Source organism: Oncorhynchus masou, unplaced genomic scaffold (genome assembly GCF_036934945.1).
Source record: "Oncorhynchus masou masou isolate Uvic2021 unplaced genomic scaffold, UVic_Omas_1.1 unplaced_scaffold_2640, whole genome shotgun sequence".
Classification (NCBI taxonomy): domain Eukaryota; kingdom Metazoa; phylum Chordata; class Actinopteri; order Salmoniformes; family Salmonidae; genus Oncorhynchus; species Oncorhynchus masou.
Genome location: NW_027009075.1, coordinates 23,911 through 50,000, shown reverse-complemented (window position 1 = coordinate 50,000; position 26,090 = coordinate 23,911). Strand labels below are relative to the sequence as shown.

The 26,090-nt window shown below is 52.7% G+C and overlaps 1 pseudogene; it reads left to right on the top strand.

The window, feature by feature from the left end:
- The window catches only part of LOC135533762 (sister chromatid cohesion protein PDS5 homolog A-like), a 48,702-nt pseudogene that overhangs the window by 6,393 nt on the left and 16,219 nt on the right, over positions 1-26,090 (top strand).

Here is a 26,090-nt window from a genome sequence, read left to right as displayed (position 1 = left end):
ACTGCAGTGTCCACTCATTCAGAGTGAACTTACTCCCTCATTTTTCAGAATACAAGCCTGAAACAATTTCTAAAGACTGTTGACATCTGGTGGAAGCCATAGGAACTGCAATTTGAGTCATAAATCAATGGGATCTGTGAAGGCAGTCGATGGAAAACCTCAAACATAAAACAATCCCACTTCCTGGATGGATTTTTTCTCAGGTTTTTGAGCTAACATCTCATTTACAACATTAACTATGTAAACTGAATTTCTGATCAATTTAATGTTATTTTAAATGGACAAAATAAAGGTGCTTTTCTTTCAAAAACAAGGACCCCAAACTTTTGAACGATCATGTATTTCAGAGGGGAGGTTACCAGTTAGATATTGATTGTGTATTTCAGAGGGGAGATAACCAGTTAGATATTGATCGTGTATTTCAGAGGGAGATGACCAGTTAGATGTTGATCGTGTATTTCAGAGGGGAGATGACCAGTTAGATATTGATCGTGTATTTCAGAGGGGAGATTACCTGTTAGATATTGATCGTGTTTTTCAGAGGGGAGATGACCAGTTAGATATTGATCGTGTATTTCAGAGGGGAGATGACCAGTTAGATATTGATCATGTATTTCAGAGGGGAGGTTACCAGTTAGATATTGATCGTGTATTTCAGAGGGGAGGTTACCAGTTAGATATTGATCGTGTATTTCAGAGGGGAGATGACCAGTTAGATATTGATCGTGTATTTCAGAGGGGAGGTGACCAGTTAGATATTGATCGTGTTTTGCAGAGGGAGATGACCAGTTAGATATTGATCGTGTTTTGCAGAGGGAGATTACCAGTTAGATATTGATTGTGTATTTCAGAGGGGAGATGACCAGTTAGATATTGATCATGTATTTCAGAGGGGAGATTACCAGTTAGATATTGATCGTGTTTTGCAGAGGGAGATGACCAGTTAGATATTGATCATGTATTTCAGAGGGGAGATGACCAGTTAGATATTGATCATGTATTTCAGAGGGGAGGTTACCAGTTAGATATTGATCGTGTATTTCAGAGGGGAGATAACCAGTTAGATATTGATCGTGTATTTCAGAGGGGAGATGACCAGTTAGATATTGATCATGTATTTCAGAGGGGAGATGACCAGTTAGATATTGATCGTGTATTTCAGAGGGGAGATGACCAGTTAGATATTGATCATGTATTTCAGAGGGGAGATGACCAGTTAGATATTGATCGTGTTTTTCAGAGGGAGATTACTCGTAAACTGACGTTCCCGAAGCAGCCCACCAACCCCTTCCTGGAGATGGTGAAGTTCCTGTTGGAACGCATTGCTCCCGTCCACATCGACTCAGAGGCCATCAGGTAAATAAATGGGGTGTGTGTGTGTGTGTGTGTGTTTGGTTATATCTGCTCTCTGCTCTGGTCTATCTGCTCAATAAGAGGTTATATAATGTCTCTCTGCTCAGTGCTCTGGTCTATCTGCTCAATAAGAGGTTATATAATGTCTCTCTGCTCAGTGCTCTGGTCTATCTGTTGAATAAGAGGTTATATAATGTCTCTCTGCTCAGTGCTCTGGTCTATCTGCTGAATAAGAGGTTATATAATGTCTCTCTGCTCAGTGCTCTGGTCTATCTGTTGAATAAGAGGTTATATAATGTCTCTGCTCAGTGCTCTGGTCTATCTGCTGGATAAGAGGTTATATGTCTCTCTGCTCAGTGCTCTGGTCTATCTGCTGAATAAGAGGTTATATAATGTCTCTCTGCTCAGTGCTCTGGTCTATCTGCTGAATAAGAGGTTATATAATGTCTCAGTGCTCTGGTCTAGCTGTTGAATAAGAGGTTATATAATGTCTCTCTGCTCAGTGCTCTGGTCTATCTGCTGAATAAGAGGTTATATAATGTCTCTCTGCTCAGTGCTCTGGTCTAGCTGTTGAATAAGAGGTTATATAATGTCTCTGCTCAGTGCTCTGGTCTATCTGCTGGATAAGAGGTTATATGTCTCTCTGCTCAGTGCTCTGGTCTATCTGCTGAATAAGAGGTTATATGTCTCTCTGCTCAGTGCTCTGGTCTAGCTGCTGGATAAGAGGTTATATAATGTCTCTCTGCTCAGTGCTCTGGTCAAGCTGCTGAATAAGAGGTTATATAATGTCTCTCTGCTCAGTGCTCTGGTCAAGCTGCTGAATAAGAGGTTATATAATGTCTCTCTGCTCAGTGCTCTGGTCAAGCTGCTGAATAAGTCTATCGAGGGAACGGCCGATGATGATGAGGAAGGTGTCACACCAGACACTGCCATTCGCTCTGGACTGGAACTACTGAAGGTATGGATGGAGGCATGAAGAGAGGGAGGGAGGGGATGGAGGGATGAGGAGAGAGGGAGGGAGGACGAGAGGAGGGGAGAGGGAGGGATGAGGAGAGTGGGAGGGAGGATGAGGAGAGTGGAGGGAGGGATGAGGAGAGTGGGAGGGAGGGATGAGGAGGAGAGGGAGGGGAGGGATGAGGAGAGAGGGGGAGGGATGAAGAGAGGGAGGGAGGGATGAAGGAGGGAGGGATGGAGAGAGGGAGGGAGGGATGAAGAGAGGGAGGGAGGGATGAAGAGGGGGAGGAGGGGATGAGAGCGAGGAGGAGGAGGATGGGAGAGGAGGGAGGGAGGGATGAAGAGAGAGGGAGGGAGGGACGAGGGGGAGGGAGGGAAGGATGAAGAGGGAGGGAGGAGGGGAAGAGAGGGAGGAGGGGACGAGGAGAGAGGGAGGGGGGATGAAGAGAAAGAGGAGGAGGGAACAGATGGGGAGGGAGGGAGGGAGGGACGAGGGAGAGGGAGGGAGGGATGAAAGAGAGAGAGGGAGGGGACGAGGGGGAGGGAGGGATGGAGGGATGAGGAGAGAGAGAGAGAGGGGGATGGAGGGATGAGGAGAGAGGGGATGGAGGGATGAGGAGGGAGGGGAGGAGAGAGAGAGGGGATGGAGGGATGAGGAGAGAGAGAGGGGATGGAGGGAGGGAGGGGGACTTGTGGATGAATGGACAGATTAATAACTTTTGTCTTTCTCTTCTCTCCTCCTTCTCTTACTCCTCTCCTCCTCTTCCTCCTCCTCCTCTTCCTCCTCTCCTCCCCCTCTTCCTCCTCTCCCTCCCCCTCTTCCTCCTCCTCCTCCTCCTCCTTCTCTTCCTCCTCTTCCTCCTCTTCCTCCTCTCCTCTTCCTCCTCTTCCTCCTCTCCTCCTCCTCCTCCTCCTCCTTCTCTTCCTCCTCTTCCTCCTCTCCTCTTCTCCTCTTCCTCCTCCTCCTCTCCTCTTCATCCTCTCCTCTTCCTCCTCTCCTCTTCTCCTCTTCCTCCTCTCCTCTTCATCCTCCTCTCCTCTTCCTCCTCTCCTCTTCCTCCTCTCTTCTCTCCTCCTCTTCCTCCTCTCCTCCTCCTCCTCTCCTCCTCCTCTCCTCCTCTCCTCTTCCTCCTCTCCTCCTCCTCCTCTCCTCTTCCTCCTCTCCTCCTCCTCCTCCTCCTCCTCTCCTCCTCCTCCTTTCCTACTCTCCTCCTCTCCTCCCTCTCCTCCTCTTCTCCTCCTCCCTCTCTTCCTCCTCTCCTCCTCCTCCTCTCCTCCTCCTCTCCTCCTCTCCTCCTCCTCCTCTTCCTCCTCTCCTCCTCCTCTCCTCTCCCTCCTCTCCTCCTCCTCTCCCTCCCCTTTCCTCCTCCCTCTCCTCCTCCTTCCTCCTCCTCTTCCTCTCCTCCTCCTCCTCCTCTCCTCCTCCCTCCTCTCCCACCTCCTCTTCCTCCTCTCCTCCTCCCCTCCTCCTCCTCCTTCCTCCTCCTCCTTCTTCCTCCTCCTCTCCCTCCTCCTCCCTCCTCCTCCCTCTTTCCTCCTCCTCTCTTTCCTCCTCCTCCCCTCCTCTCCTCTCTCCTCCTCCTCTCTTCCTCCTCTTCTCCTCCTCCTCCTCTCCTCCTCCTCTTCTCCTCCCTCCTCCTCTCTCCTCCTCCCTCCTTCCTCCTTCCTTCTCCTCCTCCTCTCCTCTCTTCCTCCCTCCCTCCTCCTCCTCTTCCTCCTCCTCTTCCTCCTCTCCTACTCCTCCTCTCCTCCAGGTCCTGTCCTTCACCCACCCCACAGCGTTCCACTCTGCTGAGACATATGAGTCTCTGCTTCAGTGTCTGAAGATGGAGGACGACAAGGTGGCCGAGGCGGCCATTCAGATCTTCAGGAACACCGGACAGAAAATAGAGACCGAACTACAGCAGATACGATCGTAAGAGAGGTGGGGAGGAGGGAGAGGCGGGGAGGGAGGGAGAGGCGGGGAGGGAGGGAGAGGCAGGGAGGGAGGGAGAGGCAGCCATTCAGATCTTCAGGAACACCGGACAGAAAATAGAGACCGAACTACAGCAGATACGATCGTAAGAGAGGCAGGGAGGGAGAGACCGGGTGGGAGGGAGGGAGGGAGAGGCGGGGAGGGAGGGAGAGGCGGGGAGGGGGAGGGAGGGAGAGGCAGGGAGGGAGGGAGAGGCAGCCATTCAGATCTTCAGGAACACCGGACAGAAAATAGAGACCGAACTACAGCAGATACGATCGTAAGAGAGGCAGGGAGGGAGGGAGAGGCAGGGAGGGAGGGAGGGAGAGGCAGGGAGGGAGAGAGGGTGGGGAGGGAGAGGCGGGGAGGGAGGGAGGGAGAGGCAGGGGGTGGGAGAGAGGGTGGAGGGAGAGGCAGGGAGGGAGGGAGGGAGAGGCAGGTTGGGGAGGGAGGGAGGGGGGGGGGGGAGGGGGAGGGAGAGGGAGGCAGGGGGGCGAGACAGGCAGGGATGGGGAGACAGGGAGGGAGAGGCAGGGGTGGGAGGGAGGGAGGGAGAGACAGACAGGGTGGGAGGGGGAGGCAGGGGGGAGGGGGAGGGAGGGGAGAGACAGGGAGGGAGGGAGAGGCAGGGAGAGACAGGCAGGGGGCAGGGTGGGAGGGAGAGGCAGGGGGGCAGGGAGGGAGGGAGAGGTAGGGTGGGAGGGAGGGAGGGAGAGACAGACAGGGTGGGAGGGTGAGGCAGGGGGGGAGGGGGAGGGAGGGAGAGACAGGGAGGGAGGGAGAGGCAAGGTGGGAGGGGGAGGCAGGGAGGGAGGGAGAGACAGGGTGGGAGGGAGGGAGGCAACCTCCTCTCCTCCCTGTAGTCAGTCTGTTAACCTCCTCTCCTCCCTCCCTGTAGTCAGTCTGTTAACCTCCTCTCCTCCCTGTAGTCAGTCTGTTAACCTCCTCTCCTCCCTCCCTGTAGTCAGTCTGTTAACCTCCTCTCCTCCCTGTAGTCAGTCTGTTAACCTCCTCTCCTCCCTCCCTGTAGTCAGTCTGTTAACCTCCTCTCCTCCCTGTAGTCAGTCTGTTCACCTCCTCTCCTCCCTGTAGTCAGTCTGTTAACCTCCTCTCCTCTCCTCCCTGTAGTCAGTCTGTTAACCTCCTCTCCTCTCCTCCCTGTAGTCAGTCTGTTCACCTCCTCTCCTCTCCTCCCTGTAGTCAGTCTGTTAACCTCCTCTCCTCTCCTCCCTGTAGTCAGTCTGTTAACCTCCTCTCCTCTCCTCCCTGTAGTCAGTCTGTTAACCTCCTCTCCTCCCTGTAGTCAGTCTGTTAACCTCCTCTCCTCTCCTCCCTGTAGTCAGTCTGTTAACCTCCTCTCCTCTCCTCCCTGTAGTCAGTCTGTTCACCTCCTCTCCTCTCCTCCCTGTAGTCAGTCTGTTAACCTCCTCTCCTCTCCTCCCTGTAGTCAGTCTGTTAACCTCCTCTCCTCTCCTCCCTGTAGTCAGTCTGTTCACCTCCTCTCCTCTCCTCCCTGTAGTCAGTCTGTTAACCTCCTCTCCTCTCCTCCCTGTAGTCAGTCTGTTAACCTCCTCTCCTCCCTCCCTGTAGTCAGTCTGTTAACCTCCTCTCCTCCCTGTAGTCAGTCTGTTAACCTCCTCTCCTCCCTGTAGTCAGTCTGTTAACCTCCTCTCCTCCCTGTAGTCAGTCTGTTAACCTCCTCTCCTCTCCTCCCTGTAGTCAGTCTGTTAACCTCCTCTCCTCTCCTCCCTGTAGTCAGTCTGTTAACCTCCTCTCCTCCCTGTAGTCAGTCTGTTAACCTCCTCTCCTCCCTGTAGTCAGTCTGTTAACCTCCTCTCCTCCCTGTAGTCAGTCTGTTAACCTCCTCTCCTCCCTGTAGTCAGTCTGTTAACCTCCTCCCTCCTCCCTGTAGTCAGTCTGTTAACCTCCTCTCCTCCCTGTAGTCAGTCTGTTAACCTCCTCTCCTCCCTGTAGTCAGTCTGTTAACCTCCTCTCCTCTCCTCCCTGTAGTCAGTCTGTTAACCTCCTCTCCTCTCCTCCCTGTAGTCAGTCTGTTAACCTCCTCTCCTCCCTGTAGTCAGTCTGTTAACCTCCTCTCCTTCCTGTAGTCAGTCTGTTAACCTCCTCTCCTCTCCTCCCTGTAGTCAGTCTGTTAACCTCCCCTCCTGTAGTCTCCCCCCTCCCTGTAGTCAGTCTGTTAACCTCCTCCCTGTAGTCAGTCTCCCCCTGTAGTCAGTCTGTTAACCTCCTCTCCCTCCCTGTAGTCAGTCTGTTAACCTCCTCTCCTCCCTGTAGTCAGTCTGTTAACCTCCTCTCCTCCCTGTAGTCAGTCTGTTAACCTCCTCCCTCCCTGTAGTCAGTCTGTTAACCTCCTCTCCTCTCCTCCCTGTAGTCAGTCTGTTAACCTCCTCTCCTCCTCCCTGTAGTCAGTCTGTTAACCTCCTCCCTCCCTGTAGTCAGTCTGTTAACCTCCTCTCCTCTCCTCCCTGTAGTCAGTCTGTTAACCTCCCTCTCCTCCCTGTAGTCAGTCTGTTAACCTCCTCTCCTCCCTGTAGTCAGTCTGTTAACCTCCTCTCCTCCCTGTAGTCAGTCTGTTAACCTCTCCTCCCTGTAGTCAGTCTGTTAACCTCCTCTCCTCTCCTCCCTGTAGTCAGTCTGTTAACCTCCTCTCCTCTCCTCCCTGTAGTCAGTCTGTTAACCTCCTCTCCTCTCCTCCCTGTAGTCAGTCTGTTAACCTCCTCTCCTCTTCCTCCCTGTCGTCAGTCTGTTAACCTCCTCTCCTCCCTCCCTGTAGTCAGTCTGTTAACCCCCTCTCCTCCCTCCCTGTAGTCAGTCTGTTAACCTCCTCTCCTCCCTCCCTGTAGTCAGTCTGTTAACCTCCTCTCCTCCCTGTAGTCAGTCTGTTAACCTCCTCTCCTCTCCTCCCTGTAGTCAGTCTGTTCACCTCTTCTCCTCCCTGTAGTCAGTCTGTTAACCTCCTCTCCTCCCTGTAGTCAGTCTGTTAACCTCCTCTCCTCTCCTCCCTGTAGTCAGTCTGTTAACCTCCTCTCCTCTCCTCCCTGTAGTCAGTCTGTTAACCTCCTCTCCTCCCTGTAGTCAGTCTGTTAACCTCCTCTCCTCCCTGTAGTCAGTCTGTTAACCTCCTCTCCTCCCTCCCTGTAGTCAGTCTGTTAACCTCCTCCTCCCTCCCTGTAGTCAGTCTGTTAACCTCCTCTCCTCCCTCCCTGTAGTCAGTCTGTTAACCTCCTCTCCTCCCTGTAGTCAGTCTGTTCACCTCCTCTCCTCCCTGTAGTCAGTCTGTTAACCTCCTCTCCTCCCTCCCTGTAGTCAGTCTGTTAACCTCCTCCTCCCTCCCTGTAGTCAGTCTGTTAACCTCCTCTCCTCCCTCCCTGTAGTCAGTCTGTTAACCTCCTCTCCTTCCTGTAGTCAGTCTGTTAACCTCCTCTCCTCTCCTCCCTGTAGTCAGTCTGTTAACCTCCTCTCCTCTCCTCCCTGTAGTCAGTCTGTTAACCTCCTCTCCTCCCTGTAGTCAGTCTGTTCACCTCCTCTCCTCCCCTGTAGTCAGTCTGTTAACCTCCTCTCCTCCCTGTAGTCAGTCTGTTAACCTCCTCTCCCCCTGTAGTCAGTCTGTTAACCTCCTCTCCTCCCTGTAGTCAGTCTGTTAACCTCCTCTCCTCCCTGTAGTCAGTCTGTTAACCTCCTCTCCTCCCTCCCTGTAGTCAGTCTGTTAACCTCCTCTCCTCTCCTCCCTGTAGTCAGTCTGTTAACCTCCTCTCCTCCCTCCCTGTAGTCAGTCTGTTAACCTCCTCTCCTCCCTGTAGTCAGTCTGTTAACCTCCTCTCCTCCCTGTAGTCAGTCTGTTAACCTCCTCTCCTCTCCTCCCTGTAGTCAGTCTGTTAACCTCCTCCCTGTAGTCAGTCTGTTAACCTCCTCTCCTCCCTGTAGTCAGTCTGTTAACCTCCTCTCCTCTCCTCCCTGTAGTCAGTCTGTTAACCTCCTCTCCTCCCTGTAGTCAGTCTGTTAACCTCCTCTCCTCCCTGTAGTCAGTCTGTTAACCTCCTCTCCTCCCTGTAGTCAGTCTGTTAACCTCCTCCCTCCCTGTAGTCAGTCTGTTAACCTCCTCTCCCTCCCTCCCTGTAGTCAGTCTGTTAACCTCCTCTCCTCCCTGTAGTCAGTCTGTTAACCTCCTCTCCTCCCTGTAGTCAGTCTGTTAACCTCCTCTCCTCCCTCCCTGTAGTCAGTCTGTTGACCTCCTCTCCCCCCTGTAGTCAGTCTGTTAACCTCCTCTCCTCCCTCCCTGTAGTCAGTCTGTTAACCTCCTCTCCTCCCTCCCTGTAGTCAGTCTGTTAACCTCCTCTCCTCCCTCCCTGTAGTCAGTCTGTTAACCTCCTCTCCTCCCTGTAGTCAGTCTGTTAACCTCCTCCTCCCTCCCTGTAGTCAGTCTGTTAACCTCCTCTCCTCCCTCCCTGTAGTCAGTCTGTTAACCTCCTCTCCCTCCCTCCCTGTAGTCAGTCTGTTAACCTCCTCTCCTCCTCCCTGTAGTCAGTCTGTTAACCTCCTCTCCTCCCTGTAGTCAGTCTGTTAACCTCCTCTCCTCCCTGTAGTCAGTCTGTTAACCTCCTCTCCCCCCTGTAGTCAGTCTGTTAACCTCCTCTCCTCCCTGTAGTCAGTCTGTTAACCTCCTCTCCTCCCTCCCTGTAGTCAGTCTGTTAACCTCCTCTCCTCTCCTCCCTGTAGTCAGTCTGTTAACCTCCTCTCCTCCCTCCCTGTAGTCAGTCTGTTAACCTCCTCTCTCCTCCCTGTAGTCAGTCTGTTAACCTCCTCTCCTCCCTGTAGTCAGTCTGTTAACCTCCTCTCCTCTCCTCCCTGTAGTCAGTCTGTTAACCTCCTCTCCTCCCTGTAGTCAGTCTGTTAACCTCCTCCCTCCCTGTAGTCAGTCTGTTAACCTCCTCTCCTCCCTCCCTGTAGTCAGTCTGTTAACCTCCTCTCCTCCCTGTAGTCAGTCTGTTAACCTCCTCTCCTCCCTCCCTGTAGTCAGTCTGTTGACCTCCTCTCCTCCCTCTGTAGTCAGTCTGTTAACCTCCTCTCCTCCCCTGTAGTCAGTCTGTTAACCTCCTCTCCTCCCTCCCTGTAGTCAGTCTGTTAACCTCCTCTCCTCCCTCCCTGTAGTCAGTCTGTTAACCTCCTCTCCTCTCCCTCCCTGTAGTCAGTCTGTTAACCTCCTCTCCTCCCTGTAGTCAGTCTGTTAACCTCCTCTCCTCCCTGTAGTCAGTCTGTTAACCTCCTCTCCTCTCCTCCCTGTAGTCAGTCTGTTAACCTCCTCTCCTCTCCTCCCTGTAGTCAGTCTGTTAACCTCCTCTCCTCTCCTCCCTGTAGTCAGTCTGTTAACCTCCTCTCCTCCCTCCCTGTAGTCAGTCTGTTAACCTCCTCTCCTCTCCCTGTAGTCAGTCTGTTAACCTCCTCTCCTCCCTGTAGTCAGTCTGTTAACCTCCTCTCTCCCTCCCTGTAGTCAGTCTGTTAACCTCCTCTCCCTCCCTCCCTGTAGTCAGTCTGTTAACCTCCTCTCCTCCTCCCTGTAGTCAGTCTGTTAACCTCCTCTCCTCCCTGTAGTCAGTCTGTTAACCTCCTCTCCTCCTCCCTGTAGTCAGTCTGTTAACCTCCTCTCCTCCCTGTAGTCAGTCTGTTAACCTCCTCTCCTCCCTCCCTGTAGTCAGTCTGTTAACCTCCTCTCCTCCCTGTAGTCAGTCTGTTAACCTCCTCTCCTCTCCTCCCTGTAGTCAGTCTGTTAACCTCCTCTCCTCCTCCCTGTAGTCAGTCTGTTAACCTCCTCCTCTCCTCCCTGTAGTCAGTCTGTTAACCTCCTCCTCCCCCTGTAGTCAGTCTGTTAACCTCCTCTCCTCCTCCCTGTAGTCAGTCTGTTAACCTCCTCTCTCCCTGTAGTCAGTCTGTTAACCTCCTCTCCTCTCCTCCCTGTAGTCAGTCTGTTAACCTCCTCTCCTCCCCCTGTAGTCAGTCTGTTAACCTCCTCTCCTCCCTGTAGTCAGTCTGTTAACCTCCTCTCCTCCTCCCTGTAGTCAGTCTGTTAACCTCCTCTCCTCTCCTCCCTGTAGTCAGTCTGTTAACCTCCTCTCCTCTCCTCCCTGTAGTCAGTCTGTTAACCTCCTCTCCTCTCCTCCCTGTAGTCAGTCTGTTAACCTCCTCTCCTCCCTGTAGTCAGTCTGTTAACCTCCTCTCCTCCCTGTAGTCAGTCTGTTAACCTCCTCTCCTCTCCTCCCTGTAGTCAGTCTGTTAACCTCCTCCCTCCCTGTAGTCAGTCTGTTAACCTCCTCTCCTCTCCTCCCTGTAGTCAGTCTGTTAACCTCCTCTCCTCTCCTCCCTGTAGTCAGTCTGTTAACCTCCTCCCTCCCTGTACTCAGTCTGTTAACCTCCTCTCCTCCCTCCCTGTAGTCAGTCTGTTAACCTCCTCTCCTCCCTCCCTGTAGTCAGTCTGTTCACCTCCTCTCCTCCCTGTAGTCAGTCTGTTAACCTCCTCTCCTCTCCTCCCTGTAGTCAGTCTGTTAACCTCCTCTCCTCCCTGTAGTCAGTCTGTTAACCTCCTCTCCTCTCCTCCCTGTAGTCAGTCTGTTAACCTCCTCTCCTCTCCTCCCCTGTAGTCAGTCTGTTAACCTCCTCCCCTCCCTGTAGTCAGTCTGTTAACCTCCTCTCCTCCCTCCCTGTAGTCAGTCTGTTAACCTCCTCCCTCCCTGTAGTCAGTCTGTTAACCTCCTCTCCTCTCCTCCCTGTAGTCAGTCTGTTAACCTCCTCTCCCTCTCCTCCCTGTAGTCAGTCTGTTAACCTCCTCTCCTCCCTCCCTGTAGTCAGTCTGTTAACCTCCTCTCCTCCCCCCTGTAGTCAGTCTGTTCACCTCCTCTCCTCCCTGTAGTCAGTCTGTTAACCTCCTCTCCTCTCCTCCCCTGTAGTCAGTCTGTTAACCTCCTCTCCTCCCTGTAGTCAGTCTGTTAACCTCCTCTCCTCTCCTCCCTGTAGTCAGTCTGTTAACCTCCTCTCCTCTCCTCCCTGTAGTCAGTCTGTTAACCTCCTCTCCTCTCCTCCCTGTAGTCAGTCTGTTAACCTCCTCTCCTTCCTCCCTGTAGTCAGTCTGTTAACCTCCTCTTCTTCCTCCCTGTAGTCAGTCTGTTAACCTCCTCTCCTCCCTGTAGTCAGTCTGTTAACCTCCTCTCCTCTCGTCTCCTCCCTGTAGTCAGTCTGTTAACCTCCTCTCCTCCCTCCCTGTAGTCGGTCTGTTAACCTCCTCTCCTCCCTCCCTGTAGTCAGTCTGTTAACCTCCTCTCCTCTCCTCCCTGTAGTCAGTCTGTTAACCTCCTCTCCTCCCTGTAGTCAGTCTGTTAACCTCCTCTCCTCCCTGTAGTCAGTCTGTTAACCACCTCTCCTCCCTGTAGTCAGTCTGTTAACCACCTCTCCTCCCTGTAGTCAGTCTGTTAACCTCCTCTCCTCCCTCCCTGTAGTCAGTCTGTTAACCTCCTCTCCTCCCTCCCTGTAGTCAGTCTGTTAACCTCCTCTCCTCCCTGTAGTCAGTCTGTTAACCTCCTCTCCTCCCTGTAGTCAGTCTGTTAACCTCCTCTCCTCCCTGTAGTCAGTCTGTTAACCTCCTCTCCTCCCTGTAGTCAGTCTGTTAACCTCCTCTCCTCCCTGTAGTCAGTCTATTAACCTCCTCTCCTCCCTGTAGTCAGTCTGTTAACCTCCTCTCCTCCCTGTAGTCAGTCTGTTAACCTCCTCTCCTCTCCTCCCTGTAGTCAGTCTGTTAACCTCCTCTCCTCCCTGTAGTCAGTCTGTTAACCTCCTCTCCTCTCCTCCCTGTAGTCAGTCTGTTAACCTCCTCTCCTCCCTCCCTGTAGTCAGTCTGTTAACCTCCTCTCCTCCCTCCCTGTAGTCAGTCTGTTAACCTCCTCTCCTCTCCTCCCTGTAGTCAGTCTGTTAACCTCCTCTCCTCTCCTCCCTGTAGTCAGTCTGTTAACCTCCTCTCCCCCCTGTAGTCAGTCTGTTAACCTCCTCTCCTCCCTGTAGTCAGTCTGTTAACCTCCTCTCCTCCCTGTAGTCAGTCTGTTAACCTCCTCTCCTCTCCTCCCTGTAGTCAGTCTGTTAACCTCCTCTCCTCCCTGTAGTCAGTCTGTTAACCTCCTCTCCTCTCCTCCCTGTAGTCAGTCTGTTAACCTCCTCTCCTCTCCTCCCTGTAGTCAGTCTGTTAACCTCCTCTCCTCCCTGTAGTCAGTCTGTTAACCTCCTCTCCTCCCTGTAGTCAGTCTGTTAACCTCCTCTCCTCCCTGTAGTCAGTCTGTTAACCTCCTCTCCTCCCTGTAGTCAGTCTGTTAACCTCCTCTCCTCCCCCTGTAGTCAGTCTGTTAACCTCCTCTCCTCTCCTCCCTGTAGTCAGTCTGTTAACCTCCTCTCCTCCCTGTAGTCAGTCTGTTAACCTCCTCTCCTCCCTGTAGTCAGTCTGTTAACCTCCTCTCCTCCCTGTAGTCAGTCTGTTAACCTCCTCCTCCCCTGTCCTCCCTGTAGTCAGTCTGTTAACCTCCTCTCCTCCCTGTAGTCAGTCTGTTAACCTCCTCTCCTCCCTGTAGTCAGTCTGTTAACCTCCTCTCCTCCCTGTAGTCAGTCTGTTAACCTCCTCTCCTCCCTGTAGTCAGTCTGTTAACCTCCTCTCCTCCCTGTAGTCAGTCTGTTAACCTCCTCTCCTCCCTGTAGTCAGTCTGTTAACCTCCTCTCCTCTCCTCCCTGTAGTCAGTCTGTTAACCTCCTCTCCTCCCTCTCCTCCCTGTAGTCAGTCTGTTAACCTCCTCTCCTCTCCTCCCTGTAGTCAGTCTGTTAACCTCCTCTCCTCTCCTCCCTGTAGTCAGTCTGTTAACCTCCTCTCCTCCCTGTAGTCAGTCTGTTAACCTCCTCTCCTCCCTGTAGTCAGTCTGTTAACCTCCTCTCCTCCCTCCCTGTAGTCAGTCTGTTAACCTCCTCTCCTCCCTCCCTGTAGTCAGTCTGTTAACCTCCTCTCCTCCCTGTAGTCAGTCTGTTAACCTCCTCTCCTCCCTGTAGTCAGTCTGTTAACCTCCTCTCCCTCCCTCCCTCCCACTGTAGTCAGTCTGTTAACCTCCTCTCCTCCCTCCCTGTAGTCAGTCTGTTAACCTCCTCTCCTCCCTCCCTGTAGTCAGTCTGTTAACCTCCTCTCCTCCCTCCCTGTAGTCAGTCTGTTAACCTCCTCTCTCTCCTCCCTGTAGTCAGTCTGTTAACCTCCTCTCCTCCCTCCCTGTAGTCAGTCTGTTAACCTCCTCTCCTCCCTCCCTGTAGTCAGTCTGTTAACCTCCTCTCCTCCCTCCCTGTAGTCAGTCTGTTAACCTCCTCTCCTCCCTCCCTGTAGTCAGTCTGTTAACCTCCTCTCCTCCCTGTAGTCAGTCTGTTAACCTCCTCTCCTCCCTGTAGTCAGTCTGTTAACCTCCTCTCCTCCCCTGTAGTCAGTCTGTTAACCTCCTCCTCTCCCTCCCTGTAGTCAGTCTGTTAACCTCCTCTCCTCCCTCCCTGTAGTCAGTCTGTTAACCTCCTCTCCTCCCTGTAGTCAGTCTGTTAACCTCCTCTCCTCCCTGTAGTCAGTCTGTTAACCTCCTCTCCTCCCTCCCTGAAGTCAGTCTGTTAACCTCCTCTCCTCTCCTCCCTGTAGTCAGTCTGTTAACCTCCTCTCCTCCCTGTAGTCAGTCTGTTAACCTCCTCTCCTCCCTGTAGTCAGTCTGTTAACCTCCTCTCCTCCCTGTAGTCAGTCTGTTAACCTCCTCTCCTCCCTCCCTGTAGTCAGTCTGTTAACCTCCTCTCCTCCCTCCCTGTAGTCAGTCTGTTAACCTCCTCTCCTCCCTCCCTGTAGTCAGTCTGTTAACCTCCTCTCCTCCCTCCCTGTAGTCAGTCTGTTAACCTCCTCTCCTCCCTGTAGTCAGTCTGTTAACCTCCTCTCCTCCCTGTAGTCAGTCTGTTAACCTCCTCTCCTCTCCTCCCTGTAGTCAGTCTGTTAACCTCCTCTCCTCTCCTCCCTGTAGTCAGTCTGTTAACCTCCTCTCCTCTCCTCCCCTGTAGTCAGTCTGTTAACCTCCCTCTCCTCCCTGTAGTCAGTCTGTTAACCTCCTCTCCTCTCCTCCCTGTAGTCAGTCTGTTAACCTCCTCTCCTCCCTCCCTGTAGTCAGTCTGTTAACCTCCTCTCCTCCCTGTAGTCAGTCTGTTAACCTCCTCTCCTCCTCCCTGTAGTCAGTCTGTTAACCTCCTCTCCTCCCTCCCTGTAGTCAGTCTGTTAACCTCCTCTCCTCCCTGTAGTCAGTCTGTTAACCTCCTCTCCTCCCTTTAGTCAGTCTGTTAACCTCCTCTCCTCTCCTCCCTGTAGTCAGTCTGTTAACCTCCTCTCCTCTCCTCCCTGTAGTCAGTCTGTTAACCTCCTCTCCTCCCTGTAGTCAGTCTGTTAACCTCCTCTCCTCCCTGTAGTCAGTCTGTTAACCTCCTCTCCTCCCTGTAGTCAGTCTGTTAACCTCCTCTCCTCCCTGTAGTCAGTCTGTTAACCTCCTCTCCTCCCTGTAGTCAGTCTGTTAACCTCCTCTCCTCCCTGTAGTCAGTCTGTTAACCTCCTCTCCTCTCCTCCCTGTAGTCAGTCTGTTAACCTCCTCTCCTCCCTGTAGTCAGTCTGTTAACCTCCTCTCCTCTCCTCCCTGTAGTCAGTCTGTTAACCTCCTCTCCTCTCCTCCCTGTAGTCAGTCTGTTAACCTCCTCTCCTCCCTCCCTGTAGTCAGTCTGTTAACCTCCTCTCCTCCCTCCCTGTAGTCAGTCTGTTAACCTCCTCTCCTCCCTCCCTGTAGTCAGTCTGTTAACCTCCTCTCCTCCCTCCCTGTAGTCAGTCTGTTAACCTCCTCTCCTCCCTGTAGTCAGTCTGTTAACCTCCCCTCCTCTCCTCCCTGTAGTCAGTCTGTTAACCTCCTCTCCTCCCTGTAGTCAGTCTGTTAACCTCCTCTCCTCCCTCCCTGTAGTCAGTCTGTTAACCTCCTCTCCTCTCCTCCCTGTAGTCAGTCTGTTAACCTCCTCTCCTCCCTCCCTGTAGTCAGTCTGTTAACCTCCTCTCCTCCCTGTAGTCAGTCTGTTAACCTCCTCTCCTCCCTGTAGTCAGTCTGTTAACCTCCTCTCCTCCCTGTAGTCATCTGTTAACCTCCTCCTCCCTGTAGTCAGTCTGTTAACCTCCTCTCCTCCCTGTAGTCAGTCTGTTAACCTCCTCTCCTCCCTGTAGTCAGTCTGTTAACCTCCTCTCCTCCCTGTAGTCAGTCTGTTAACCTCCTCTCCTCCCTGTAGTCAGTCTGTTAACCTCCTCTCCTCCTCCCTGTAGTCAGTCTGTTAACCTCCTCTCCTCCCTGTAGTCAGTCTGTTAACCTCCTCTCCTCCCTGTAGTCAGTCTGTTAACCTCCTCTCCTCTCCTCCCTGTAGTCAGTCTGTTAACCTCCTCTCCTCCCTGTAGTCAGTCTGTTAACCTCCTCTCCTCCCTGTAGTCAGTCTGTTAACCTCCTCTCCTCCCTGTAGTCAGTCTGTTAACCTCCTCTCCTCTCCTCCCTGTAGTCAGTCTGTTAACCTCCTCTCCTCTCCTCCCTGTAGTCAGTCTGTTAACCTCCTCTCCTCTCCTCCCTGTAGTCAGTCTGTTAATCTCCTCTCCTCCCTGTAGTCAGTCTGTTAACCTCCTCTCCTCCCTGTAGTCAGTCTGTTAACCTCCTCTCCTCCCTCTCTGTAGTCAGTCTGTTAACCTCCTCTCCTCTCCTCCCTGTAGTCAGTCTGTTAACCTCCTCTCCTCCCTGTAGTCAGTCTGTTAACCTCCTCTCCTCTCCTCCCTGTAGTCAGTCTGTTAACCTCCTCTCCTCTCCTCCCTGTAGTCAGTCTGTTAACCTCCTCTCCTCCCTGTAGTCAGTCTGTTAACCTCCTCTCCTCTCCTCCCTGTAGTCAGTCTGTTAACCTCCTCTCCTCCCTCTCTGTAGTCAGTCTGTTAACCTCCTCTCCTCCCTCCCTGTAGTCAGTCTGTTAACCTCCTCTCCTCCCTCCCTGTAGTCAGTCTGTTCACCTCCTCTCCTCTCCTCCCTGTAGTCAGTCTGTTAACCTCCTCTCCTCTCCTCCCTGTAGTCAGTCTGTTAACCTCCTCTCCTCTCCTCCCTGTAGTCAGTCTGTTAACCTCCTCTCCTCCCTGTAGTCAGTCTGTTAACCTCCTCTCCTCCCTCCCTGTAGTCAGTCTGTTAACCTCCTCTCCTCCCTGTAGTCAGTCTGTTAACCTCCTCTCCTCCCTGTAGTCAGTCTGTTAACCTCCTCTCCTCCCTGTAGTCAGTCTGTTAACCTCCTCTCCTCCCTGTAGTCAGTCTGTTAACCTCCTCTCCTCTCCTCCCTGTAGTCAGTCTGTTAACCTCCTCTCCTCTCCTCCCTGTAGTCAGTCTGTTAACCTCCTCTCCTCCCTCCCTGTAGTCAGTCTGTTAACCTCCTCTCCTCCCTGTAGTCAGTCTGTTAACCTCCTCTCCTCCCTGTAGTCAGTCTGTTAACCTCCTCTCCTCTCCTCCCTGTAGTCAGTCTGTTAACCTCCTCTCCTCTCCTCCCTGTAGTCAGTCTGTTAACCTCCTCTCCTCCCTGTAGTCAGTCTGTTAACCTCCTCTCCTCCCTGTAGTCAGTCTGTTCACCTCCTCTCCTCTCCTCCCTGTAGTCAGTCTGTTAACCTCCTCTCCTCTCCTCCCTGTAGTCAGTCTGTTAACCTCCTCTCCTCTCCTCCCTGTAGTCAGTCTGTTAACCTCCTCTCCTCCCTGTAGTCAGTCTGTTAACCTCCTCTCCTCTCTCCTCCCTGTAGTCAGTCTGTTAACCTCCTCTCCTCTCCTCCCTGTAGTCAGTCTGTTAACCTCCTCTCCTCTCCTCCCTGTAGTCAGTCTGTTAACCTCCTCTCCTCTCCTCCCTGTAGTCAGTCTGTTAACCTCCTCTCCTCCCTGTAGTCAGTCTGTTAACCTCCTCTCCTCCCTGTAGTCAGTCTGTTAACCTCCTCTCCTCTCCTCCCTGTAGTCAGTCTGTTAACCTCCTCTCCTCTCCTCCCTGTAGTCAGTCTGTTAACCTCCTCTCCTCCCTGTAGTCAGTCTGTTAACCTCCTCTCCTCCCTCCCTGTAGTCAGTCTGTTAACCTCCTCTCCTCCCTCCCTGTAGTCAGTCTGTTAACCTCCTCTCCTCTCCTCCCTGTAGTCAGTCTGTTAACCTCCTCTCCTCTCCTCCCTGTAGTCAGTCTGTTAACCTCCTCTCCTCTCCTCCCTGTAGTCAGTCTGTTAACCTCCTCTCCTCCCTCCCTGTAGTCAGTCTGTTCACCTCCTCTCCTCTCCTCCCTGTAGTCAGTCTGTTAACCTCCTCTCCTCCCTCCCTGTAGTCAGTCTGTTAACCTCCTCTCCTCCCTCCCTGTAGTCAGTCTGTTCACCTCCTCTCCTCTCCTCCCTGTAGTCAGTCTGTTAACCTCCTCTCCTCTCCTCCCTGTAGTCAGTCTGTTAACCTCCTCTCCTCTCCTCCCTGTAGTCAGTCTGTTAACCTCCTCTCCTCCCTCCCTGTAGTCAGTCTGTTAACCTCCTCTCCTCCCTCCCTGTAGTCAGTCTGTTCACCTCCTCTCCTCCCTCCCTGTAGTCAGTCTGTTAACCTCCTCTCCTCCCTCCCTGTAGTCAGTCTGTTCACCTCCTCTCCTCCCTGTAGTCAGTCTGTTAACCTCCTCTCTCCCCCCCCTAGGACCCTGATCCCAGTCCTTCATCAGAAGGCTAAACGTGGGACCCCCCACCAGGCCAAACAGGCTGTCCACTGTATCCACGCCATCTTCTGTAACAAGGAGGTCCAGCTGGCGCAGATCTTTGAGGTAACACACACACACACACACACACACACACACACACACACACACACACACAGAGAGAGATAGAGTAGTGCTTTGCTGTTCGGTGACACTAAAGTGCCAATAGAAAAGTATTGTATTTTGTTACTAAATACTCCGTCAAAGTGGGAGGAAACATATATATTGATTATCAGATAAATATTAACCCTCCCTGAGTCAATACATGTTACAAACAATCAAATCAATACAGTCTATCTTTAATTTTATCACATAGTACCAAAACATGACCTCATCCAATGGCATATACCAATTGTCAATTCTAGATACTCCCATCTCAAATACACCCCCTCCTGGACAAGATCTGAAAAGACACTGAGCCTCCTAGGTCCTAGGTCATATACTAGGTCAAGATAAGGGCAACCTCAGAGGAGACATACAATAGGTGAGCCTCCTAGGTCATATACTAGGTCAAGATAAGGGCAACCTCAGAGGGGACATACAATAGTGAGCCTCTTAGATCCTAGGTCATATACTAGGTCATATACTAGATCAAGATAAGGGCAACCTCAGAGGAGACATACAATAGGTGAGCCTCTTAGGTCATAGGTCATATACTAGATCAAGATAAGGGCAACCTCAGAGGAGACATACAATAGGTGAGCCTCTTAGGTCCTAGGTCATATACTAGGTCAAGATAAGGGCAACCTCAGAGGGGACATACAATAGGTGAGCCTCTTAGGTCCTAGGTCATATACTAGGTCAAGATAAGGGCAACCTCAGAGGAGACATACAATAGGTGAGCCTCCTAGGTCCTAGGTCATTTACTAGGTCAATATAAGTGCAACCTCAGAGGAGACATACAATAGGTGAGCCTCCTAGGTCCTAGGTCATATACTAGGTCAAGATAAGGGCAACCTCAGAGGAGACATACAATAGGTGAGCCTCCTAGGTCCTAGGTCATTTACTAGGTCAATATAAGTGCAACCTCAGAGGAGACATACAATAGGTGAGCCTCCTAGGTCCTAGGTCATATACTAGGTCAAGATAAGGGCAACCTCAGAGGGGACATACATTAGTTAGATACATTCCCAGAAGAAGAAAAGCCTCCATTCTGTCCTCCTCCCCTTCTGATATTCTGCATATCATCACATGGTTTAACAGATACATTCCCAGAGGAAGACAAGCCTGACCTCTCCCCTCTCTGGGCCCCTAGTGACTAAGCCCGAGCAGAGAAGAAGGGATAACTGCAAACTGCCTACAGTATTATCCAAAAGACAACATCCGAATGACAAATATCCCACATATTCATTATTCTGTAAATAAAACATCTTATTTAACAATGTTACCTCACTAATTCTGATTATGCCCCAACAGTCTCTAAGAGCTTTAAACACCTGGATTCTACATTATTAGCCCATTTTATAATTCTTCAAGCTCTGTCATGTTGTTGGGGATCAGGGCTAGGACGGCCATTTTAAGTCTTGTCGTAGATTTTCAATCAGATTTCGGTCTATACTGTAACTCGGCAACCCAGGGAACATTCAGTGAACCAGGTTTTCCTCTAGGATTTTTCCTGTTCTCAGCTCTGTTCTGTTTATTTTCATCCTGAAAAACTCCCCAGTATTTGCTGATGACAAGCATACCCATACCATGAAGCAGCCACCACCATGCTGGAAAATAAGGAGGCAGTTACTCAGTGATGTGTTGGATTTGCCCCAAAACCCCTCTCTCCTCTCCCCCAGTCCCTCTCTCTAACCACCTCTCTCTCTCTCTCCCCAGACTCTCTCTAACCACCTCTCTCCTCTCCCCCAGCCTCTCTCTAACCACCTCTCTCCTCTCCCCCAGCCTCTCTCTCTAACGACCTCTCTCCTCCAGCCTCTCTCTCTCTAACCACCTCTCTCCTCTCCTCCAGCCTCTCTCTCTCTAACCACCTCTCTCCTCTCCCCCAGCCTCTCTCTAACCACCTCTCTCCTCTCCCCCAGCCTCTCTCTAACCACCTCTCTCCTCTCCCCCAGCCTCTCTCTCTCCCCAGACTCTCTCTAACCACCTCTCTCCTCTCCCCCAGCCTCTCTCTCTAACCACCTCTCTCCTCTCCCCCAGCCTCTCTCTCTAACGACCTCTCTCCTCCAGCCTCTCTCTCTCTAACCACCTCTCTCCTCTCGTCAAGCCTCTCTCTAACCACCTCTCTCATCTCCCCCAGCCTCTCTCTCTCTCTCCCCAGCCTCTCTCTCTCTCCCCAGCCTCTCTCCTCTCCCCCAGCCTCTCTCTCTAACGACCTCTCTCATCTCCCCCAGCCTCTCTCTCTAACAACCTCTCTCCTCTCCCCCAGCCTCTCTCTCTCTCTCCCCAGCCTCTCTCTAACCACCTCTCTCCTCTCCCCCAGCCTCTCTCTCTCTCTCCCCAGCCTCTCTCTCTAACGACCTCTCTCCTCCAGCCTCTCTCTCTCTAACCACGTCTCTCTCTCTAACCACCTCTCTCTCTCCCCTCTCCCCCATCCTCTCTCTCTCTCTCTCCCCTCTCCCCCAGCCTCTCTCTCTCTAACCACCTCTCCCCCAGTCTCTCTCTCTAACCACCTCTCTCTCTCTCCCTCTCCCCAGCCTCTCTCTCTCTAACCACCTCTCTAACCACCTCTCCCCAGTCTCTCTCTAACCACCTCTCCCTCTCCCCAGCCTCTCTCTCTCTAACCACCTCTCCCCCAGCCTCTCTCTCTAACCACCTCTCTCGTCTCCCCCAGCCTCTCTCTCTCTAACCACCTCTCCCCCAGCCTCTCTCTCTAACCACCTCTCTCTCTCTCTCTCCCCTCTCCCCCAGCCTCTCTCTCTCTAACCACCTCTCCCCCAGTCTCTCTCTAACCACCTCTCTCTCTCTCCTCTCCCCCAGCCTCTCTCTCTCTAACCACCTCTCTCTAACCACCTCTCCCCCAGTCTCTCTCTCTAACCACCTCTCCCCTCTCCCCAGCCTCTCTCTCTCTAACCACCTCTCTCCCAGTCTCTCTCTCTAACCACCTCTCCCCTCTCCCCAGCCTCTCTCTCTCTAACCACCTCTCTCTCTCTCCTCTCCCCCAGCCTCTCTCTCTCTAACCACCTCTCTCTAACCACCTCTCCCCAGTCTCTTTCTCTAACCACCTCTCTCATCTCCCCCAGCCTCTCTCTCTAACCACCTCTCTCCTCTCCCCAGCCTCTCTCTCTCTAACCACCTCTCCCCTCTCCCCCAGCCTCTCTCTCTAACCACCTCTCTCGTCTCCCCCAGCCTCTCTCTCTAACCACCTCTCTCGTCTCCCCCAGTCTCTCTCTCTAACCACCTCTCCCCCAGCCTCTCTCTCTAACCACCTCTCTCGTCTCCCCCAGCCTCTCTCTCTAACCACCTCTCCCCTCTCCCCCAGTCTCTCTCTCTAACCACCTCTCCCCTCTCCCCCAGCCTCTCTCCTCTCCCCCAGTCTCTCTCTCTCTAACCACCTCTCTCGTCTCCCCCAGCCTCTCTCTAACCACCTCTCTCCTCTCCCCCAGTCTCTCTCTCTAACCACCTCTCCCCTCTCCCCCAGTCTCTCTCTCTAACCACCTCTCTCCTCTCCCCCAGTCTCTCTCTCTAACCACCTCTCTCCTCTCCCCCAGTCTCTCTCTCTAACCACCTCTCCCCAGCCTCTCTCTCTCTAACCACCTCTCCCCCAGCCTCTCTCTCTAACCACCTCTCGCTCCCCCAGCCTCTCTCTCTAACCACCTCTCCCTCTCCCCCAGTCTCTCTCTCTAACCACCTCTCCCCTCTCCCCCAGCCTCTCTCCTCTCCCCCAGTCTCTCTCTCTCTAACCACCTCTCTCGTCTCCCCCAGCCTCTCTCTCTAACCACCTCTCTCCTCTCCCCCAGTCTCTCTCTCTAACCACCTCTCCCCTCTCCCCCAGTCTCTCTCTCTAACCACCTCTCCCCTCTCCCCCAGTCTCTCTCTCTAACCACCTCTCCCTCTCCCCCAGTCTCTCTCTCTAACCACCTCTCTCCTCTCCCCCAGTCTCTCTCTCTAACCACCTCTCTCCTCTCCCCCAGTCTCTCTCTCTAACCACCTCTCCCCCAGTCTCTCTCTCTAACCACCTCTCTCCTCTCCCCCAGCCTCTCTCCTCTCCCCCAGTCTCTCTCTCTCTAACCACCTCTCTCCTCTCCCCCAGTCTCTCTCTCTAACCACCTCTCCCCTCTCCCCCAGTCTCTCTCTCTAACCACCTCTCCCCCAGCCTCTCTCTCTAACCACCTCTCTCCTCTCCCCCAGCCTCTCTCTCTCTCTCCCCAGCCTCTCTCTCTAACCACCTCTCTCCTCTCCCCCAGTCTCTCTCTAACCACCTCTCCCCCAGCCTCTCTCTCACCACCTCTCCCCCAGTCTCTCTCTCTCTAACCACCTCTCTCGCCTCCCCCAGCCTCTCTCTCTAACCACCTCTCTCCTCTCCCCCAGTCTCTCTCTCTAACCACCTCTCCCCTCTCCCCCAGTCTCTCTCTCTAACCACCTCTCCCCTCTCCCCCAGTCTCTCTCTCTAACCACCTCTCCTCTCCCCCAGTCTCTCTCTCTAACCACCTCTCCCCCAGTCTCTTTCTCTAACCACCTCTCTCGTCTCCCCCAGCCTCTCTCCTCTCCCCCAGTCTCTCTCTCTCTAACCACCTCTCCCCTCTCCCCCAGTCTCTCTCTCTAACCACCTCTCTCGTCTCCCCCAGCCTCTCTCTCCCCCTCAGCCTCTCTCCTCTCTCCCCCTCTCCTCTCCCCCAGCCTCTCTCCCTCTAACCACCTCTCTCGTCTCCCCCAGCCTCTCTCCTCTCCCCCAGTCTCTCTCTCTCTAACCACCTCTCTCGTCTCCCCCAGCCCCTCTCCTCTCCCCCAGTCTCTCCCTCTAACCACCTCTCTCCTCTCCCCCAGCCTCTCTCGTCTCCCCCAGCCTCTCTCCTCTCCCCCAGCCTCTCTCTCTAACCACCTCTCTCCTCTCCCCAGTCTCTCCCTCTAACCACCTCTCCCTCTCCCCCAGCCTCTCTCCTCTCCCCCAGTCTCTCTCTCTAACCACCTCTCTCCTCTCCCCCAGTCTCTCTCTCTAACCACCTCTCTCCTCTCCCCCAGCCTCTCTCCTCTCCCCAGTCTCTCTCTCTAACCACCTCTCTCCTCTCCCCCAGCCTCTCTCTCTCTCCCCCTCTCTCCTCTCCCCCAGTCTCTCTCTCTAACCACCTCTCTCCTCTCCCCCAGCCCCTCTCTCGTAGTCTGAACGCTGACGTCCCAGAACAGTTGATTACCCCCCTGGTCAGTCTGGGCCATATCTCTCTACTGGCTCCAGATCAGTTTGCCTCCCCCAGTCTCTCCCTCTAACCACCTCTCTCCTCTCCCCCAGCCTCTCTCCTCTCCCCCAGTCTCTCTCTCTAACCACCTCTCTCCTCTCCCCCAGTCTCTCTCTCTAACCACCTCTCTCGTCTCCCCCAGCCTCTCTCCTCTCCCCAGCCTCTCTCTAACCACCTCTCTCCTCTCCCCCAGCCTCTCTCCTCTCCCCAGTCTCTCTCTCTAACCACCTCTCTCCTCTCCCTCTAACCACCTCTCCCCTCTCCCCCAGTCTCTCTCTCTAACCACCTCTCTCGTCTCCCCCAGCCCCTCTCTCGTAGTCTGAACGCTGACGTCCCAGAACAGTTGATTACCCCCCTGGTCAGTCTAGGCCATATCTCTCTACTGGCTCCAGATCAGTTTGCCTCCCCCATGAAGGCCATCGTGGCCAACTTCATCGTCAAGGACCTGCTCATGAATGACAGGGTGGGTTCTGGGAGCCAAGACACACACACACACACACACACACACACACACACACACACACACACACACACACACACACACACATTGATCATGAGTACACACAAATACACACATTGATCATGAACACACGTACCGACACACACACACTGATCATTAATACACACACTGACACCACACACACACACAGACACACATAAATCCATGTATCAACACACACACACACTGATCATTAATACACACACACACACACACACACACTGATCATTAATACACACACTGACACCACACACACAGACACACATAAATCCATGTATCAACACACACACACACTGATCATTAATACACACACACACACACACACACTGATCATTAATACACTCACACACACACACACACTGATCATTAATACACACACTGACACCACACACACACACACACACACACATACACAGACACACATACACAGACACACATATATCCATGGATCTACACACTGATCATTAATACACACACACACACACACACACACTGATCATTAATACACACACTGACACCACACACACACACACATATATCCATGTATCAACACACCGATGCTTGGGTCACCTAAAGACACAGGGATTGTAAAGAGTGTCTCTCCAGTCTGTAGGAAACAAAAATGGGAAGCTGTGGACGTCTGACGATGAAGTTTCTCCTGAGGTGCTGGCTAAGGTAACTACTCTCTCTACACCTCTCTCCTGAGGTAACTACTCTCTCTACACCTCTCTCCTGAGGTAACTACACTCTATACACATCTCTCCTCCTGGGGTAACTACACTCTCTACACCTCTCTCCTGAGGTAACTACTCTCTCTACACCTCTCTCCTGAGGTAACTACACTCTATACACCTCTCTCCTGAGGTAACTACTCTCTCTACACCTCTCTCCTGAGGTAACTACACTCTCTACACCTCTCTCCTGAGGTAACTACACTCTCTACACCTCTCTCCTGGGGTAACTACACTCTATACACCTCTCTCCTGAGGTAACTACTCTCTCTACACCTCTCTCCTGAGGTAACTACACTCTCTACACCTCTCTCCTGAGGTAACTACTCTCTCTACACCTCTCTCCTGAGGTAACTACACTCTCTACACCTCTCTCCTGAGGTAACTACACTCTCTACACCTCTCTCCTGGGGTAACTACACTCTATACACCTCTCTCCTGAGGTAACTACTCTCTCTACACCTCTCTCCTGAGGTAACTACACTCTCTACACCTCTCTCCTGAGGTAACTACACTCTCTACACCTCTCTCCTGAGGTAACTACACTCTCTACACCTCTCTCCTGGGGTAACTACACTCTATACACCTCTCTCCTCCTGAGGTAACTACACTCTCTACACATCTCTCCTCCTGAGGTAACTACACTCTCTACACCTCTCTCCTGAGGTAACTACACTCTATACACCTCTCTCCTCCTGAGGTAACTACACTCTATACACATCACTCCTGAGGTAACTACACTCTCTACACCTCTCTCCTGAGGTAACTACACTCTCTACACATCTCTCCTGAGGTAACTACACTCTCTACACCTCTCTCCTGAGGTAACTACACTCTATACACATCACTCCTGAGGTAACTACACTCTCTACACCTCTCTCCTCCTGAGGTAACTACACTCTATACACCTCTCTCCTGAGGTAACTACACTCTATACACATCTCTCCTCCTGAGGTAACTACACTCTCTACACATCTCTCCTCCTGAGGTAACTACACTCTCTACACCTCTCTCCTCCTGAGGTAACTACACTCTCTACACCTCTCTCCTCCTGAGGTAACTACACTCTATACACCTCTCTCCTGAGGTAACTACACTCTATACACATCTCTCCTCCTGAGGTAACTACACTCTCTACACATCTCTCCTGAGGTAACTACACTCTATACACCTCTCTCCTGAGGTAACTACACTCTATACACATCTCTCCTGGGGTAACTACACTCTATACACCTCTCTCCTCCTGAGGTAACTACACTCTCTACACCTCTCTCCTCCTGAGGTAACTACACTCTATACACCTCTCTCCTGAGGTAACTACACTCTATACACCTCTCTCCTGAGGTAACTACACTCTATACACATCACTCCTGAGGTAACTACACTCTCTACACCTCTCTCCTCCTGAGGTAACTACACTC